This window comes from Lactuca serriola, chromosome 7, assembly GCF_051521515.1.
Source record: "Lactuca serriola cultivar US96UC23 chromosome 7, Lser_US96UC23_V15, whole genome shotgun sequence".
In the NCBI taxonomy this organism is placed as follows: Eukaryota; Viridiplantae; Streptophyta; class Magnoliopsida; order Asterales; family Asteraceae; genus Lactuca; species Lactuca serriola.
The window spans coordinates 47,899,010-47,920,023 of NC_136414.1; positions in this window are offsets into that span (position 1 = coordinate 47,899,010).

The following is a 21,014-nucleotide window of genomic DNA, read 5'->3' on the forward strand; positions in this document are numbered from 1 at the left end:
CATCACTATGGGCTAGATCTGAGGTTGTAACTTCATATTTGGACCCTCTTTGGACTCTAGAAGCATAAAGTTTCAGTTTTGGTCATGATTAAGGTCCCTCTTGAGCATGAAGTTCCATTAAGAACTTAAAATAGGCATTTAGAGCCTTTATAGCCATGCATGCATGTAAAGTTTGCAACTTTACGTGAAAAGCATGCCCTAGTAGCTTGGATCTGTGATTTGGAGTCGATGAATGGCTCAAAATAATTCTGTATGAAAAAAGGACTGAATGGACTTAGCGAGTCACAAGGTTGACTCGGCGAGTCACATGAAGCTGACCGTGAACTCGACGAGTTGGATGAACAACTTGGCTAGTTCGATGATGATTGTCATAGACTCGACGAGTTGAAGAACAACTCGGCGAGTCAAATGAGTTTTCTCCTGGATATGTATGTGTGTGTATCAATCGAGTTGCAAGGAGGGAACTCGACGGGTGGCCTCAAAGTTTGATCGAGAATCGAAGGAAATTGACGAGTCACCCTAATGGCTCGGCGAGTTGGAATGTGCTTCAAGGAACTCGGTGAGCAGTCGAGGGTACTCAGCGAGTTGAGGTCAACATGGAATGTTGACCTTGACTGAGGACTTTGACTTTGATCAAGGGGTTGACTAGTGGATTATGGAGTACCTTAGAAGGTTGAGGACTTACAAGTATATTGTACTAAGATACTAGGTGGTGGAACCGGTGTCAAGTAGAGTTGGGGTTTACTTTCCGAGTCGACATCTGCGAGGTGAGTTATCCTCACTATATTGATAGAGTCTACGGCACCAAGGTCGGCCCTTTAGTTGTTATTGTTACGGTATGCTATATGTGGTTATGATCTGTTAGACCAGAATCAGGGTAGACAGTATGCTATGCTCTTATGATCCGTAGGGATTGGTATGTTAGTGACCTGCTAGGTCGGTACTCTAGTTACGAGAGAATTCTATGATTGATGACCAGTGATAGATATGCCAATATATGATAGTTATGCGCACGGTCCTGCTTTGTGCGGTAGGCCAACACACCCTATGAGCTGTCCCGGGAGACTGGAGGCCCACGTGGCGTACCAGTCATGCCGAAGGTTCGGTATAGACCCAGATAGACTGTAGGCCCTGTAGGGCGGACCAGTCAAGCCGATGGCCCAATATGCATGTTGATTGATTGGTTATTACTAATATGGTATTGTTAGTGTGGTATTGGTATTTTGGGGGTAGCTCACTAAGCCCTCGGGCTTACAGTTTTCAGTTTATTGTTTCAGCTACTTCAGGAGATCATGGCAAGGCGAAGACATGACTGTACCGCTCCTCATCCTTATGTTATGATTTTGGGACACTCTGATGGATATTGATTTGAAAACATTTTTGTAAACAATGCTATTTGGTTTTTATTTACGATTGAAAAGTTTAAATGTGGTGTAAAATTTATGGATGTTACATTACTTGCAATTAACTATCACTTTATATATTCTGGTAAAATACATAGAATATGAAAGGATACATATAATACATTCTAGCAGAATACATAGATTTTATTATGGCAGAATACATTCTAACAAAATACATAGAATACATTCAAAAGTATCGTATTTACTGCTAATATAATTTTAGATTCCAAATATACAATAACGTAGGACAATAGAAATTAGAATTCAGAATCACAAATTGAACCAAAATAATACATAGACAAATTAATTACCTTTTTAAACAATTACATAAAACATGTGTTGCTAGTAATTATGATAGAATGCTTACCATAAGGTTAAATTCTTTAGATTCTCTTTCAGACAATTCAACAAACACTTGTTAGACATTATCATCAAACAAGCCAAATTTAGAACAATCAAGTATAAAAAAACAAATGGAAAATCAGGAACAATCAAGTATAAAAAAAAATGAAAATCAAGAACAATCTATCATTATTTAAGTCAGATTCTAAATTACAAAATCAAGTTGAATGATGGATATTTAAAATTAAAGAAGAATGAGAGCACAGTGGGTATACTAGTGAAATTGGAAATCAACGGGAAAGATAATCAGAAATCAAAGAATAAAAAATCAGTGAATAAATCAAATGGAAAGTTCATGTGAAGAATCATAAATCAGTAACATTCAGCGGAAGAATTGCAAGCAATCAAGAAGTAGAAGAATCAGAAATCAAATAAACTTACGTTGGTGGCAGAGACCAACCTTCAAACCATCGATTCAGCAGTTGGACTTCACCAACGAATTACAAAATCAACTTGAATGATGGTTCAATTTTGATGGCGGTGATGATTTTTGGAGCGTGAAAATGGATTCTAGAGAAAGAGAAAAAGAATCGGCTAGGGTTTTTTTCAATAGATTTTGACTTTGGCATCCCATATTTAAAGGAATAATAAACATATTAATTATCTACCATGATTAAATATGCAAAGATTACTATAATACCCTTAAATGATTTATTTAGTTATTTATTTTTCCTAAATTTCTATTGGTGCATTCATGCACACAATAGTTGCTAGAAACATTTGAACCTAGCTCTCTCTCTCTCTCTCTCTCTCTCTCTATATATATATATATATATATATATATATATATATATATATATATATATATATATATATAGTTGTATTTAATAAATTAAGCTTCTTTATTAATCTATTTATAAAAGATAACTCTTTATCTTTTATAATAAAATACTTAATTTATTAAATATGTTGTTTTATGTAAACTATTAACGCTTTAATATAACAACTATTGAGCTTAATTTCTTTTATTCAAATATGAGTTAAATAAAAACCTTATATCAAAATGTGAATAAAGGTTAAAAAGCAAAAAAAATAAAAATAAACAAAACGAATTACTATTTATAAAATAGTTAGCAATCTATAAATGTAGTTTTAAACATAAATGCTTAATTTTAATTTCAAATTATATAATTTTTATAAAAGAATTTATCCACTAAATATGGTCCAAGATAACCCTCTTATCTTGAAGCATATTCATTTGAAATCACTATAACCGGAGTTGTAAACGAAATGAACGTTAAATGCACTGTTCGTGAACCGTTCGACGAGAAGTTCAGTTATGTTTGTTTATTTAACAAATGAATGACCATACATACAAATTCTCGTTCGTTTAGTTAAACGAATGGACATGAACAATTGTATCGTTCGTTCAGTTGTGTTCGCGAATGTTCGTTTATCTTTTTTGTTTACGTTCGTTAATGTTCGTTCATCTAACTTTCTTTTATTTTCATATATGCTTAATTGTGTTTGATTATATTAATATATTATACGTTCATATATTTTCGATTATGTTTTTTTTTTATCTCTGTTCATTTATGTTCGTTTAGCATGTTCATGAACATAAACGAACGAACATGAACAATACAATTTGTTAAACGAATGAATATGAACAAAAAAAACTCGTTTGTTTATCCTTTCATGATCGTTTATTTGTTCGACTAACTTAAACGAACAAACATGAATAAACATCGTTCATGTCTGTTCGGTTCGTTTACAATCCTAACTATAACTCTTAAAGTTATCTTATTTAATTATTAAAACTACTCCACCATTTTTTATAGTGCAACTCATAAGGTTTTTTTTTTTTTTTTTTTTTTTTTTTTTTATATATATATATTTATATTACTTTATTGGTACTTATGACATATAATTTGTTATTATATATATTTATGTGTGTGTAATGTTTTAATAATATAATGAGGTATTCAATTCTAATGTAATACGAAAAAACCATAAATAAACAAAAAATTATTTTAATTATAAAACCATCCTTATTATTTTGTGTTTTTTATTATGTTCTATGAATTTGTTAATAATGGATGAATATGATACATCTCTACAATAATGACGAGTTTTAAATAAAGAAAAGAAAATATGATTTGACTACAATGTTAAAAAATATATAAAAACACAAATAACAAAATCTTAAGTTTAATGAATAATAGAACAATAGAACATTCAATATATATATATATATATATATATATATATATATATATATATATATATATATATATATATATATATATATATATATATATAATACTAACCATCTGTTTATTTATATTGTTAGTTTATTTATAATTACTATTTTAAAATTTGAACAACTTAACTTATTTTTAGATCATAACTTTCAATATATAAAGTTTGATATATCAGGATATACCGTTAACACCGTGTAAGTTTTATCAACCTTAAAATATAACTTTCTGTTGCAATCGAACATAAACACATGACATATTCAACAATTTTTTTTGTCTTAGAATGTCATTTTTTACTTCATTATAAAGTAACTTTTAACATATATTCTCTATAAAAGATCTAATTTTATGATCTTCACCATAATATTAATACATTACTTATGTGGTTTATTACGATTGGATACATTACAAAAAATATTGTATTTTAAAAAATTAATAAAACTATTGTTTAGTCAGTTTCATTGAGAAACACGTGTTTATAAAAGTCTTGGATAACGATATGGAAAATGACATAAAAATGTAGGTAAATCGTAAATTCTAACGTATTTTAACAATATAGTTTCTATTTTGCACAACATGTGGAGATTCATATAATTAATTGTATAAAAAATTTATATTTTTTGATTATTTTTTTTCTTTAAGATAATTTTTATTAGAGATTTTTTTTTGAATTTGTTTTTTCATTAAATCTACCGATAATTTCCAGTTTTACATGAAATTTACCTTAAAAAATATCATTTTTTTTTCAAAAAAACTATCAATTGTTTTATTTCGGAGAAAAAGTAAATTAAAAAAAAAAAAAAACATATTACATTTGACCAAAATTTTTGGTTGTCTCTTGATTTTTTTTTTTTTTTTTTTTTTTTTGATTATACTCGATATTAAAAGACGAATGCAACTTTGATATTCTTTTAAACAAATAACAAGGTGGTTGTTTTCATTTTTTGTTGAAAAAAATGTTTATCAAAATCTAACTACAAGATACTCATAGATAGTAGAAGATAAGAAAACAGTTTAAATTGACTTGACATCTTAGATTGTTCTAATAATCCAACATAAAAACAACTTCCAAACTCTAATATATGTCTAAAATCTAATTTTAGACTTAATGTTTTTTCTGTTAGAAATATTTTCATTATCAAAAGTAATTTGATCTACAATAATTTCATTAAATTCCTTTGAGACTTATTTTTTTATTTATAGACATATTAGTCATAAAGTAAAAAAAATAATTGCTTTTAACATTGTATAATTATTCATTTTCAAATTAGTACACAAAGTCTACAGTTAATAGATACAAATCATTCGCATGTAAAACAGTTCGTTACCGAAAAATCAAAAACCGAATAAGTTATAAACTAAGAAATGAAAATCGAACAAACTATCACTAACCCATTTTGGTTCAGTTAAAAAGTTAATCCCTACTATAATTTCTTATTTGAAATTGAATAATTATGTAATGCTTAGAAAATATGTTTATCATGCTATTATTGATATGATTAATTGACGATTAACAGGAAAACCAATCTCTAAAGAATATAATAAGATTATTATAGATTAAATCAATCTTGAGATTAAAAACGTTTTAACAAGATTAACATAAAACTTGAAATTAGATTTTAAACATATATAGGAGTTTGGAAGTTGTTTTGTTTATATGATTATTTTGAAAACAATCTAAGATATCAAATCAATTTAGATCATTATTCTTCATAAATTTTGAATATTTTTCAAATATATTTTGATATGTATTTTTTAAAAGGTATTGAATTCAACAACTTTTCTCTTTATATATATTTTTTCGGATTTTAATGGGGAAAACCATAAACAACAACATTAAAAAGTGTGGAATCATGACTACAATGAATAAAGTTGTTACAAATGAAAAAATTGCTAATTATAAAATTTTTTTTTTTTCAGAAAAAAAAGTTAACGTTTTATGAAAAAGAATAAAATAGAAGATTACTATTAAATCTTTCGGAAAACTACAATAAAGTCCCTACATATTGGCTTCATAATCGATTTAGTCCCTATATATTTTTTTTATTCAATTAAGTCCTAAATACCGGTAATCGTATTCAATTTAACCCTTTGACCCGGTCAACAGGTCATCCAACTTTCAAAAATTATATTTTTGGCCCAGATTTCAAAATTTATTACAAATTTGGTCCAAAATTTACACTTTTGGCCCGGATTTTAAATTTTTTTTACAAATTTGGTCCAAACTTTACATTTTTTGCCCAAATTTTATAATTTTATTATGAATTCATCCTAATTTTAGTTTTTTTTGCAACTTTTTTTTTTTCAAAAAATTGTTTCTAATATGTTTTTTCTTTATAGAATCATATTTATACAAAAAAATATATATTTTCACATAAAAATCTTATATTTTCTATATAAAAACTTTTTTTAAAAATTTTTTTGTATATGAAATATCTAGTTATAAAAATATGTATTTATTTAGTATATAAATATATATAAATTCATTTTTATAAAAAAATGTATACAAACACCTATCACCTTTATATATATATATATATATATATATATATATATATATGCACACAAATAGGTGTGTATCTATATTTATTTAATAAAATCATGTTTGTTTATATTTTTTTTTATAAAAACGTGTTTGAATAATTTTTTATATAATACGTGTTCGTATACATTTTATAAAAACGTGTTTAAATAAGTTTTTATATAATACGTGTTTGTATATATTTTATAAAATCGTGTTTGTATACATTTTATAAAATGTATACAAACACGTATTATATAAAAAAAATATTCAAACACCTTTTTATTAAAAAAAATATATAAACAAACACGATTTTATAAAAAAAATATAGATAAAATAGGTGTTTGTATACATTTTTTTTTTGTAAAATACGTTTTTGTATACATTTTTTTTATAAAAATGGATTTCTATATATTTTAATACTTAATAAATACTTATTTATAACTAAATATTTCATATACAAAAAAAATTTTAAAAAAAGTTTTTATATAGAAAATATAAGATTTTTATATGAAAATATTTTTTTTTTTGTATAAATATGATTTTATAAAGAAAAAACATATTAGAAACAATTTTTTGAAAAAAAGTTGCAAAAAAAACTAAAATTAGAATGATTCATAATAAAATTCTAAAATTTGGGCAAAAAAGGTAAAGTTTGGACCAAATTTGTAAAAAAAATTTAAAATCCGGGCCAAAAGTGTAAATTTTGGACCAAATTTGTAATAAATTTTGAAATCTGGGCCAAAAATGTAATTTTTGAAAGTTGGATGACCTGTTGACCGAGTCAAAGGGTTAAATTGAATACGATTACCGGTATTTGGGACTTAATTGAATAAAAAAAATATATAAGGACTAAATCGATTATGAGGTCAATATGTATTTTCCCTAAATCTTTTAAAATAGTCAAATCAAAAAAGAATAAAAAAATACAAAACGTTTTTTTCTATGAAATAGTTATTTTTTGGTTTAAAAATAATATATATATATATATATATATATATATATATATATATATATATATATATATATATATATATATATATATATATATATATATATATAACTTTCGTAGGACGTCCACAATTACAATAATAGGGGCACCCTCACCACTCACTTTTCTGCACGTATTGATAATTGTTCGCCCCAACAACTACAATGACTATGAAATAATTGAAATCATTTACATCATTATTGTGCAACATTGCATATGAAGTGGACAACATGGTACAATTGAAAGCCATATATATATATATATATATATATATATATATATATATATATATATATATATATATATATATATATATATATATATATATATATATATATATATATATCTTTTATTAAAGTCTCTGGAACATCATCTCCAAGTCAATGATATAAGGGTTAACAATTTTATATGCAACATATACATTACAACATTATATACATGCCGTATTGTTGGGTGGTGTGTTAAAATAAATTTGAATATATATATACATATATATATATATATATATATATATATATAGAATTAAGTTCATTTGAGAACAATATTTATTGTGAGAACGTGAGAACACCATTTGTATGTTATTATTCTTGTTTGAATTTAATATGTATAGTATTGTAGTAATTACAATATGAATATATTCAATTTTATATTGTCATTCTACTATAAAATATATATATATATATATATATATATATATATATATATATATATATATATATATATATATATATATATGTAGTAATTTAGTAAATTCTAATGTGAATGTTAAATATGTGACTCTTTATATATTCGATGATGAATAATGTCATAAAGTTATACATACTAAATTTTAATGTGAATATTAATGTATGATTGTTCATATATTTGTTGATGAATAATGTCATAACGTTGTATATACAAAATTCATAGCAGAAAAGTAACATAAAGTAGTGTTCTCACGTTCTCACAATAAATACTGTTCTCACATGAACCTAACCCTATGTATATATATATATATATATATATATATATATATATATATATATATATATATATATATATATGAGAACGTTCAATCGAAAATATTTCTTATTGCGAGAACATTTGAAAACAAATTTGAACTACATAATTTTTTAATTAAAACTATCAAATAATATTCATAGAAATCAATCGGTTGTTACAAACAACTAAAAACCCACTTACCAAAACCACTCGGCAGCCAACCGACATCACCATCACCACTACCTACCACCCACAACCACCTCCAACACTACTCGCCACCACCACTAACCACCATCCGTCACCACCATGCACCACCACTCATCACTACCGATCAACACCACTCGTGACCACCACCCACCTCCACCACTACCTGCTAACACCACCCCCACCTATCACGCTCCAAAACCACCACCCGCCACAACCATCACCACATACCTCCACCACCAGGGTCGGCCCAATACATGGGCGAATTAGGTAAAGGCCCAGGGCAACAAATCATAAGGGGCGTCATTTTGGTCTAATAAGTTGTATGTTCGACAATCGGTTATTGACGGTAACTCGAAAAAAGATAGATGCAGTAATTTCAATCGATGTTGGCAAGCAGAGGCACAATAATTGAAATGATTGAATCTGTTATTGGCGCTACTCGCCTAGAATAACGAAGCGGTAAGACTCAACACTCGAGAATCAAGATGTAGAAGACGAGGAGTCAATTCTCTCTTTTCGATTTCTTTATCAAAACACACGATTTCTATATACCCTCGTCCCTCTTTTAATCGATTTATGAATACCCTCTCAACCTCTGTTCTGATTTCTTAAGCATACCCAATTTAAGGATACTCAATTCTAAAAAGTGAAAGACAAGAGTTGGAGACAGACTTGACACTTCACCCTTTTGACGTATGCTTTTCTTTTGATTAACCTCAGTTCAGATTTTTGATAACTAATTTGCTGGAACACTGGAGTTACGTTTGTTTTATTGTTCTTGTGATTTCAAACGGTTTTTTAACATTCTGAATTTGTTTGATTAATATGAGTTTGTATAGTTGATTCAGGAGGTATAAGTTTCTATCTAAAGTTCTAATTATGAAATAATTATGTTTACAATTTCAGATTATTGAGCCAAGTTGTCGAACCTCAAAGGTCTGGTAAATTGTTCTTAAATTTGATTTTGGTTTATAGTTTTGGTTTTTGTTGAATACCTAGAATAAAATAGCATGTACGTTCTCTTTTTGGCAAACACTACTGTCTATCGGTACATATTCTCAATTTTTCATTCACATATTCTCAATTTCTCATTCTTATTGTAAATATTTATTTTTTGTGATTTCATAGGTAAAGAGGGTTAACGACTTAATTAGATTGGAAATAAAATCGAGGATTAAAGTTTCAAAGTTTGAAATTCATTAAATCTTGAAACACGATCTGTTTTGGGGTTGGAATCAATGTTTAAAAACGGAGAAAGTAAAAACTCAGAAGTACAATGTTATCGTTTGTCTCATTGGCATTGTACATTGTAATTTTAGGCATTAGTTAAGCTGTTTTTCTCACCCAATGATTCAATCTGTTTTTTGGTCTGGATTAAAAGTTGTGTTTTTCCATGACTTTGATGTGTTTTTGACACAGATTTATGGTTAAGGAAATGTTGTTTTGCACTTTGGTTTCATTGTTCGTGATGTAAACTGAAAAACTCAAATGTAAATCCGTATTATGATAAACCCCTGTCAGAAAAACATTGGGGCTTATGTTGCAAATATTTAGAGTTAATAGTGCATATGGTTATCTTTGATGAATCTATTCAGGTCTTAGTTTCTTTAAATGATCATTCTTACTGATGAAGCTAGGATATTTAAAGCATCATGGTTATGTGTAAATATATATGGAATAATTATTTCAAACATAGTTTTTAAGTGATTTTTGCAAGTTTTTGTTTGTATTAATATATTAAATACAAACTGTATTACACTTTTGTATTACAAATTATGTGTAATGGGTTGAACATAGGGGCATATTTACCTCATCTCGCCTCGGGCATTGAAAACCAATGGACCGGCCCTGTCCACCACCACCAACAACCACCCACCACCACCTATCACCACCTACCAAAACCACCACCTGCTACGACTAACATCCACCACGACCTTCACCACCCACCACCATCACCACCCGCTAACACCATCCATACCCATCACCCACCAAAACCATCACCCGCCACCATCATCACCACCTACCTCCACCACCCATCACCACCACCCCCACTCACCTCAATCACCCACCATTACTACCCACCACCCTCCATCACCAACGACCACCACCACCACCTATCACCACCTACAACCACCAACGATCACCACCACCACCACCTACCACCACCACCACCTCCACCCACTACCCACCAAAACCACCACCATCACCACCTAACCACCACCATCACTACCTACCACCCATCACCACTACCAGCTACCACCACCAACCACCACACCCACCACCTATCACCACCACCCCACCCATCACCCACAAAACCACCACCTGCCACAACCATTACCACCAACCTCCATCACCCATCACCACCTTCCCCACCCACCTCAATCACCCATCACCACCATCACCACCTACCACCACCCATCGCCACCACCATTGATATATTAATCCATTACACTTGCCATGAAATCAACCATAGGAATAAGTGAATCGAATCTAAACGAAAGGCTCTTTTATCTAATTGAATCTAGTTGTCATTTACTTCTCTTTTAGTTGTTAATTGTCATTTGTTTAAGTGTTTAGTAATTGCTTAAGTTTCTACTCTTGCAAAACTAGAGAAAACCCTCTTTTCAATATTGTTTTATTTAGATAATATTAATATTAATTTTAATTGTTTACCGTTCCTGTGTTCGATACCCTACTTACCTGAACTAATTTGCTAAACGATAGGTACATTGTCTTTCATGTGTTTGTCTTTGTGTTTAAGTTAATAGGATTAAAACTAGTACATTCAACGCTTATCAAGTTTTTTGGCGCTATTGTCGGGGAACGGTTATAAATAGTTAATTTTATTTACTAGTGTTATCGATCATTTGTTTGAGATTTATCCATATAAAGTTATAATTTTTCTATTTTAATACTTATTATTATGTATTTTCAGAATATCGATGCTCTTGATACTTTTCTTGAGGAAGTAGTATAGGAATTTGAGCTAGAGATGAGGAGTATGACTCAGATGATGATTTCAAGAAATTTGGAAGATGGTTAGATAACATCTTGCCTAATAAAGAAGAGCAATCTGAGTCACAAGCACTAAAGTTACAAGATGAAGAATTTAATCCAGAAAGAGATTTGGAGGAGCTAGAAAGGTTGCTACCAGAAGGGTCAGACGAAGAACAAGAACAAGTTGAGTTGCAGGAACCACAACATGGTTTGACTGTTACCACGATGTGACCCCTTGTATTTCCGGTTTGTGTTTCGAAGCATGGAGTGATGACTCCAACTTTGGAGAAAGTTTTGAAGCATGATCCATTTCTGATTAGTATCCAACCAGTCCCAACCCTTATCAAGATTCTTGGGTTTTATAAATTCAACCTCTTTGGCCAATTTTAGAAGCAAAGCAAAATTTTTTACAAATTAGTCCACATAACATATTCAATGCAACGGATGGAATGACATCAAGTTTATTAGGAGTTTATTAAGTTGAGAGTCTAGCTCAAGACTCGCACAGAAAGAAGCGCTTACGGGAGGCAACCTGTCGTTTGAGTTTGCTTTTCTTTTTCTTTTTCTTTTCTTGTAGTAATTACGGATAATGTAGGAATTTTAAGTTTGATGTTTGTTTTCCTTATTATTATGTGGTTTTATGTCTTTGATTTTGCAGAAAATTAGGGTGAGAGAGATCTAATAATTAAAGCGTGAAGGAATTAAAGTGAGGGGTCGAGTCGTTTACGAGAAGATTAGAAGATTCGAGTGATACTTTGAGTCTAATACTTAAAATGGTTAAAAAGGAGTCTCGTCACTGAAGAATACACGGAGGTGTATTACCCTAATACCCTCCTTGAACATAAAATCAGAACCGAAGAAGAAAGGAGAAATTGCCCAATCAAAGACAAAAATTTGTCAAGTGCACATCTGAAAATCGACGAGTTCCAAAGGAATTTTGCGTTTTTTGCTAAGCATGATCCAACTTAACGAGTCTCCACATACAACTCGGCGAGTTTCTCAGTCTTTTATTTTTGAGTCTTCAGTTTGATTCCATTCAAGGCGGGCATTGGCTATATGTTTGAAGTCAATTTTTGAAGTTTTACAAGAAGCTTTTTCCAGAATATATAGAGTTGTCAACCACATGAGACATTTGATACCCAAGGCGTGGATGAGTTGTTCTCATGTCAAAGTCAGCTGAAGATGAAGCTTAAAAAGAAGAATATCAACCTCGCAACTTCTATCCCAGGGGAGTTTGTTCTAATTCTCTCTTTACTTTTATGTTCTTTATCATGCATAACATGCAATGGGGACATTGCATAAATTAAGTGTGTGGTAGGAGGTTGGTTACGTTAGTTAAATTAGAATACTAGGTTTAATTTTATTTTTTATTTTTGCATATAAAATTGCTAGGATTAATTTAGAAAATTATGGTAAAAAGCAATTAGGATTCCATGCTAGTATTGTGTTTGATGATTCCTTGAGGAACTAAATGTTTAGTTGAGCCTATATACGTTATAGTGCATTTATGGCCCCATTTATTCTAGTGAATTCATGGAACAAAAACACAACCTCGCTTAGTTTGAGGGACACAACATGTTTAGCATCGTGTACTTGAAATGTATACAGGAAAGCTTAAGTAGCCATTGCACATGAGACTAATGCCTTTAATCAATAAATGATGAAGTTAAATCCCCTTATGTAAGCATATGTTTTTCTAGGTTTTTAGTTTGAATGAAAAAAGTGTGGTTGAAAAAAAAGTGTTGAAATCTTTGAAAGAATCTACGAAGCTAAGAAGAAAAAGAAGAAATATCATGAAGAAAAGCTACAAATTATTGAAAATTCAAGTTATCAAGTATTTTATTTTATTGTAATTTTCTTTTCTAAGTTATTTTTCTGTATATGTGCTTGGGGGTTTAACCAAATATTTCTTGAGGTTAAGAAAGTTTTATGCGGATGGATTCAGAAGGATGCATAAAATGAGCGCTGTTTGGAAAAAGTGGGCGAATGTTTATGAAGATTGTGAGTATTTAGGGTTAGGGGGTCCTTAGGAAAAAAAATTAGACAGAAATGCATGTGTTTCGGTCTTAGCATAATGGTTGGGTTCGATTGGGATTGTCTTATGTGGTTTTAATGTTCTAAAATTCAGTTTCGCTTAGGAGCAAGCAAAAGTCAAGCGTGGGGTATATATTTTGATATGAGCATATTTAGTTATAAAATTCATGCATTATCTTAATATTTTATGTTGTTTTTGTCTCAAATAATGAACAAAAGGTGTTTAATTAGTTTAAAATTGCATTTTCAGCAACAAAGACATGCTCAGAAGGAAAAGGAAGCGGAATTGGCGATTGGAAGGTTGGATCTTGGATTTTGAAGAAAGAAGGATGTCGCTGGACAACTTGATCCCTCGTCAGTGTTTTGGTCAAATCTCATGACTCGTAACTCCGATTGACGAGATTCAAAATGTTATGAAAACTATAAACAATTTCGGACGACTTTTGTGTTTTGAGATAATGTTAATTCCAGACGAACTCGATAAGTTTGGGTCCTTCAACTTGACGAGTTGAGATGAAGAGCCCGATAAATTAGTGCCTTACCATACACGTGTGTTAAGTAAAAAAAACTCAGTGAGTTTGTCCATAAAACTTGACGAGTTGGAGCTGATTTTTGGAATCTATATATAGAACATTTCATTCGAAACCCTAAGTTTTGCTGGAGGCTTTTAGCGACTTTTGGATGCCAGAGAGGTTCTTAGAAGCTGTGGTTTTCGAGATTCAACTACAGGCTTGGAATTGAAGAGATCTAAAGGCAAAATCATCAGTAGTTTACTTAATTCTCTTGTTTACATTATGTCTACATTGATGAATTTCGTTTTTATGATGTTATTTGTTGAAGTTATGGGCTAAAACTTCATACTTCTATTTATACTAGATGATCTTATGAATATGGTTTGATTAGTGGGTTTGGATTATATTGATTTGGTTATTTATCTTGATAATTTTGTTAAAAGATTCTTATGTGTTAATTATAATTATTTTTTGTTAATAACTAAGTTAATTGAGTTGCATGAACATCTTCTTGATTGCTTGAATCTTATAGTTTTGTGAAAACAAGATTGTATGCCTAGTGTTGTGAACATAACATATTGTTAACTAGAAAATAAGTAAGTTAATGTGTGAGCATGTGTGTTGACCAGCCACATATGAGTTAATTGAATCAACCACTTTAGTTCAATAATATTACAAGTCTTACTTGATTCAAATTGAACACTAGGAAACTTGTTAATTTAATCAACTGGCCAGTGTTTGAATTAACTTGTTTGCTAAAGGATTAGTAATAGTGAACATGAACCAAATCATATTAGAAATCGGTAACCATTGATATATTAATTGATTGCACTTGCCACGAAATCAACCATAGGAATAAGTGAATCGAATCTAAACGGAAGTCTCTTTTATCTTATTGAATCTAGTTGTCTTTTGCTTATCTTTTAGTTGTTAATTGTCCTATGTTTAAGTGTTTAGTAATTGCTTAAGTTTCTAGTGTTGCAAAACTAGAGAAAAACCCCCCTTTTAGATATTGTTTTATTTAGATAATATTAGTATTAACTTTAATTGTTTACCGTTCCCTGTGTTCGATACCCAACTTACTTGTACTAATCTGCTAATCGATAGGTACACTTCCATTCATGTGTTTGTCTTTGTGCTTAAGTTAGTAGGATTAAAACTAGTACATTCAACACTTATCAGATGCGCGCCCCTATTTGTTATATATAGGATATCAAATTCCTTCTTATTCCCTCACAAATTCACTGCAAAACTCTCTGAAATCTCTTTAGCCTTTGTGTTCGATTCTTCCCAACTTTTAGAACATTTTAGTAGAAACTGTGGAGCTCTAGGAGCCCGACGAAAAGAAGTGTTCGGGTAGTAGTTCTGCCAGCATAATTTCCCGGTTTTCACTAAAATCCATGTAAGTTTTACTACACTTATTTTATTCCAAGTGTAACTAATATTTATGTTCCTAGTCATTATTATGAACCTATAAAGAATATTCATCAGTGATTCCAAGTCATTATACTAATTGATATGGAAATGATGTTTGTAACATCCTGAGATTTTGCAGGTATTTCCGAACCCTCTCTACTATCATTATTTGGTTATTTGTAGTCCTTGGGGTTGGAAGTGTAGAGCCAAGATAAGTATAAGGGCTAAGGTTGCAACCTTGGATCAAGAAGGAGTACGTTGAGCGTACATAAGAGTATGCTAAGCGTACTAAGGTCCACCTTAGCACGCCGGGTGTACACTTGTGTACGTTGGGCGTACTTATGTCAGGATGAAACCCTAATATTTAGGGTTTGGGGGCTATATAAGCAGCCTTATGAGCTCATAACCCTCCCTTACCTCAGCCTCTACTGTTTAGAGTCGTTTTCCCCAAACCCTAGCCATTTCCTTGAGTGTGTGAGCTTATAGAGTGTATTTTGAGTGTTTTGAGAAGAAGGTGTTGCATCAAGGAGTTGGAGAAGAAGATCAAGCTTGTAGATTTGAAGTTGGTTGGTGCCCTAGAAGCTTTAGAAGGTAAAAAGCTTCAAACTTTATACATGCATTTTATAGATCCTGCTATTTTGGCTTTTAGGAACCATTTCTTGTCCCAAAAGTCCCAAGATGGTGCATGATGTGATTTGGATGGAATAAACTGTCCTTCTAGACTCTTGAAGAGGTTTTGAGTGATAAAAATGAGGTCCCAATGACTTAAGATGTCCCATACATGGAGTAGGAAGGTCTTAACGGATTAAGACCAAGTATTAAGAGCATCCTGGACATCCAAAGTGATAAAGTTCGTGACTTTATGGGTCCTAGGCACTTTTGGTCACTAGATCTGAAGTTTGGGTTAAAGTGCTTAAGCTATTAACCATTTATTAGGGTTTTAGCAAATCACTGCGTACGCCCAGTGTATTGGGTCAACCACCCCGATGGTGGTCAACATCAGGAGGAGTACACCCAACGTACTAGAGGAGTACGCCCCGCGTATATCCTATGTTGGGTTTTGACATTCGGGCTTTGGGGTTTGGGCTGTTTATGGACTAGTTGGATTTGGGCCTTTGCTAGACTTTACGAATATAGTGTTTTGGGCCAGTTTTGAATATGGATCTTGGAATGAGGCCCAGTTAGGGAGTTGGGTCCAATTTGGTAAATTGGGCCAATAATGGGCCTTGCATATGTGGACTTTCAAGATTATGGATTTTGCATTGGGCCTTGGCCCAATAAAGAGAAAGGACATGATGGATTGTGTGGACCCTTAGTCAAGAATGAAATCTTGTGTATTGACTAGGTAATTATTATGTGATAGTTCGGGATTGTCGGTGAGACAACGACCAGAGGTTTTTAGTACTTTCAGCACTACTTACGAGGTGAGTTATCCTCACTATACTAAGGGGTCTAAGGCACCAAGGACGGCCCATTGGATTTGATATCCTAGTAGTTGAATACGTGTTGAGTTTGAGATGATTATGCATGCTAGTTTGTTATGCCAGTTAGGTAGATCTGTAAGACTACCTGTGTTACTGTTTGATTATTTGTATGTGCGATTAGTTGTATATGTAGACATGTTGTGTGGATAAGATTGAGGTTGCACTGCTTCGTGCGGTGGCCAACAAACCCTGGAGTATGCCAGATATGAGCTGAGGGCCAGGAAGGCATACCAGACTCATATTGAGGACTCTTTAGCATACCAGATACGAGCTGAGTACCGGGTGGTATACCAAACTCGTACTGAGGGCTTAGGGGTATTAGAGCATTCCAGCTGCGAGTTAAGGGCCATGGGAGCATGCCAGACTCGCACTGAGGGCTGATCAGTTATATTTCAGTCTTAAGACTACAGGGGCAAGCCAATCATAAGTCGTAAGCTCGAAAGCAATCCAGACTTATTATGTGGGCTCAGAGGCTAGCCAGATGTGAGCTATGGGCTTGAAAGGCAAGCCAGACTCACACTGTGGGCCCATGGGGTAATCCAGTCTGTAGAGCTGTGGACCCATTACATGTTGTTATTATGTGTATTGTTGTTATGTATCAGTATTTTGGGGGAACTCACTAAACTATGTGCTTATAGTTTCAGTTTTGGTTTCAGGTACCTCAGGAGATCGCAGGAAGGAAAATGCATAATCGTACAACTCCTCATATTTATGTTTATGTTTCTGGGATACTCTAATATTAAACATTTTGAAACAAGTTTGTAATAATTAATGGTTTTAAAATGTTTTGAAAAGTTCAAATTTGGCTTGATTTTTATGGATGTTACAATGTCTAGGCTCGATTTAGTGAGATGTTTAAAGTGAGATTTCCAAACAATATACTCTATATACCAAACGAAACCTAAATCCGATATGATCCTACCTGTTTATTCCTTACTTGATAGATCTTGATGCAGACATTGAGATTGTTGAAAAATCTAGACTATCATTAGATACAAGAAAAATTAAACTAAGACTTAGTGATAATTAAGCCTAGGTCATATCAAGAGGAAAAGTCAAGGTTTTAGGGAAAGCTCTACCCAAATCACCAGTCATCCAATTTTACAAGTGCATAATTACTCTCAGCTTATATATAGATATGAAGTATCTATTAATTTCTATATTTGCTTACTATCTGTGTACTTCATATATGTGCTATGTGTAATAATATGATATGATTTTACTTATATAAGTTACTTTTATCATATTTGAATTTTGTTGAGTATATGAAATATTGAAACTGATTTGGCATTTTTGTTAATAATTGAAGGCTTTTTAGTCTTGATAGGGTTTTTAGTTATTTGGCTCAGTTTTATTTTCCTATATATATAGTTAGTAGCCTAGATTTTTTGGTAAGCTTTTTTCCTCAAAAAGGTTTTTTTGTATGTCCAATTTCAAAATCAATGATATACAAAAACTTTGATAGATTAGTTGCAACTTTATGGTGATTGATTCTTGATTGTTCTTCAGATTCCTCACTTGTCATCTCGTTTTTTGCCCAAACATGTGGTATCAGAGCGGGTTCTTGTAGATCTTTGCGATTATTGCAAGAAACAATCAGATATGGCAAAATTGATTCATGAATCTCACTCTGTTCTTCAAGTTTTGTAAGTTTTCTAAAGAGGAATTGAAATATCTCTTGTTTTTGCAAAACTCAGCTCAAATCTGTTATTTTCCACACATTCTATCATCTGATTTGTTCTTGATTCAAGTCTTAGAAGATAAATAGAAGAAGAAATTTGAGTTTTATTATTAGATTTGTGCTTTGATTCATTTTCTCTCTCTAAAAATCATCTCAAATATGTTTTTTCTCTCTAGAAATATTATCAGATCTATTTTCTCTCTCTTCAAGTTCTGATTCTTATTGAAGATCTAATGGATTCATCAAATTTTATACTGTTAGACTCCATTTTACCACTTGGATTAAAAGTTACTAATCCAATCTATGGTGTTGATAAGTTGAATTTTTGGCATATTCTTGGTCAATCTATATTGAATGATGCTATTGAGTTTTATAGTCTTTATGTTGATAAGAAAATATCTGATAGCTCATTTATTAATGGTTTTCATTTACAAAATGATAAGAAATTATTAGAGAAATTTTGTATTATCAAAAGACATTTAGATCGAGAAAATAAACAATAGATTTTGGAGATGAAAAGAAACAGGAAGATGTTGTTGGTGTTCTTGACAAAGTTCATAAAGTTCTTTAAGTTCCTGAGAAAAATGTGACTCCAGATGTTCTTGTTGAGGGGGAGTCAAGAGTTTCAAGTTTTTCAGAAATTTCACTTTCCAAATCTATTAGTTCTGAAGACAAATCTCAATGCAACTTTATGGTGATTGATTCATGATTGTACTTCAGATTCCGCACTCATCATCTCGTTTTTCGTCTTAACATGTTGTAGGTAGTGGTGTGGGTGGCTGGTCGGTAGTAGGTAGTGGTCGTAGGTGGTGAATGGTGCAGGTTAGTGAGTTTTTTTAATTGTTTTTAATTATTTTTTGATTTATGTGAATATTATTTTATAGTGTTTTTATATAATTACAAAAATGTCACTTTGTAAATTAAAGAAATTTTTTTTCTCAAATATTCTCGTAATAAAAAATGTTTTCGATTGAATGCTTATATATATATATATATATATATATATATATATATATATATATATATATATATATATATATATATATATATATATATCACTGTTGTAAAAATCCCGACTAGGTCCCGATTAATCTCTAGGCACTACTCGACCGATTAGAGGACGCCTAACGATTAATCCTTGCATACATAATAAGTGAAACATTATAAAACGATAAAATTTTAACATTTTGAAAAAGTTTTATTTCAATGGAAATTATTTGAGGCATGATTAGTGTTGTATTAATCATATTATCCTATTTTGTTATCATATTAGTGGTATTTACGAACTTTGATATGATATTAGTCATATTTATTTATTTTTTTTTTAAAATTCAACAAATTAGCAATTAATGGTACCCGATTAATCTCCACCTAGCTAGGGGTGAGCATGGTGCGGTTCGGTGCGGTTTTTGGTCAAAACCGAACCGAAAACCGCAACTTCGGTTTTTTGAAATTTAGAAACCGCACCGTTCGGTTTTATGCGGTTCGGTTTTTTATTGCGGTTTTTTGCGGTTCGGTTTTTTTTGCGGTTTTTATTAGTTTTTTTTTTTCGTTTTGTCTTTTTACTAAAACTCAAGTAACTCATCGAGTTACTTTGACTCAGATGAGAAGTGCTAATCTTTTATTGGATATAAACCGATACCACCACCTCTTGGCTCGAAATCAAATTACATAACCACTCATTCAACATATTTCTAATGCTTCAATATAATACGAATTTAATATAATATTTATTTCACAAGTACATAGGATAATATCAATTAATGTATTCTTAAAAATGATACTATATCACTAGTACTATTCATATTTAAATATTAAAAAAAATGTCATAAACATTATTTGTTATTGTAAATACCACTAAATGTATGCTTAAAAATATAAAGTCATCATCCGATAGATAAGAAGATATTTACATTTCTAGAAATTTTAATTGTCATAAGTTTTTGGTTCTTATAAATATCAACACTTAATATATATATATATATATATATATATATATATATATATATATATATATATATATATATATATATGCAGTGCGGTTCGGTTTTTTGCGGTTGTTGTGAGACTAGAAACCGCACCGCACCGAGTATTTTCGGTTTTTGCAAAACTAAAAGCCGCACCATCGGTTTTCATTTCGGTTTCGGTTTATACGGTTTTTTCGGTTTTTTTTGTTTGCGTTTC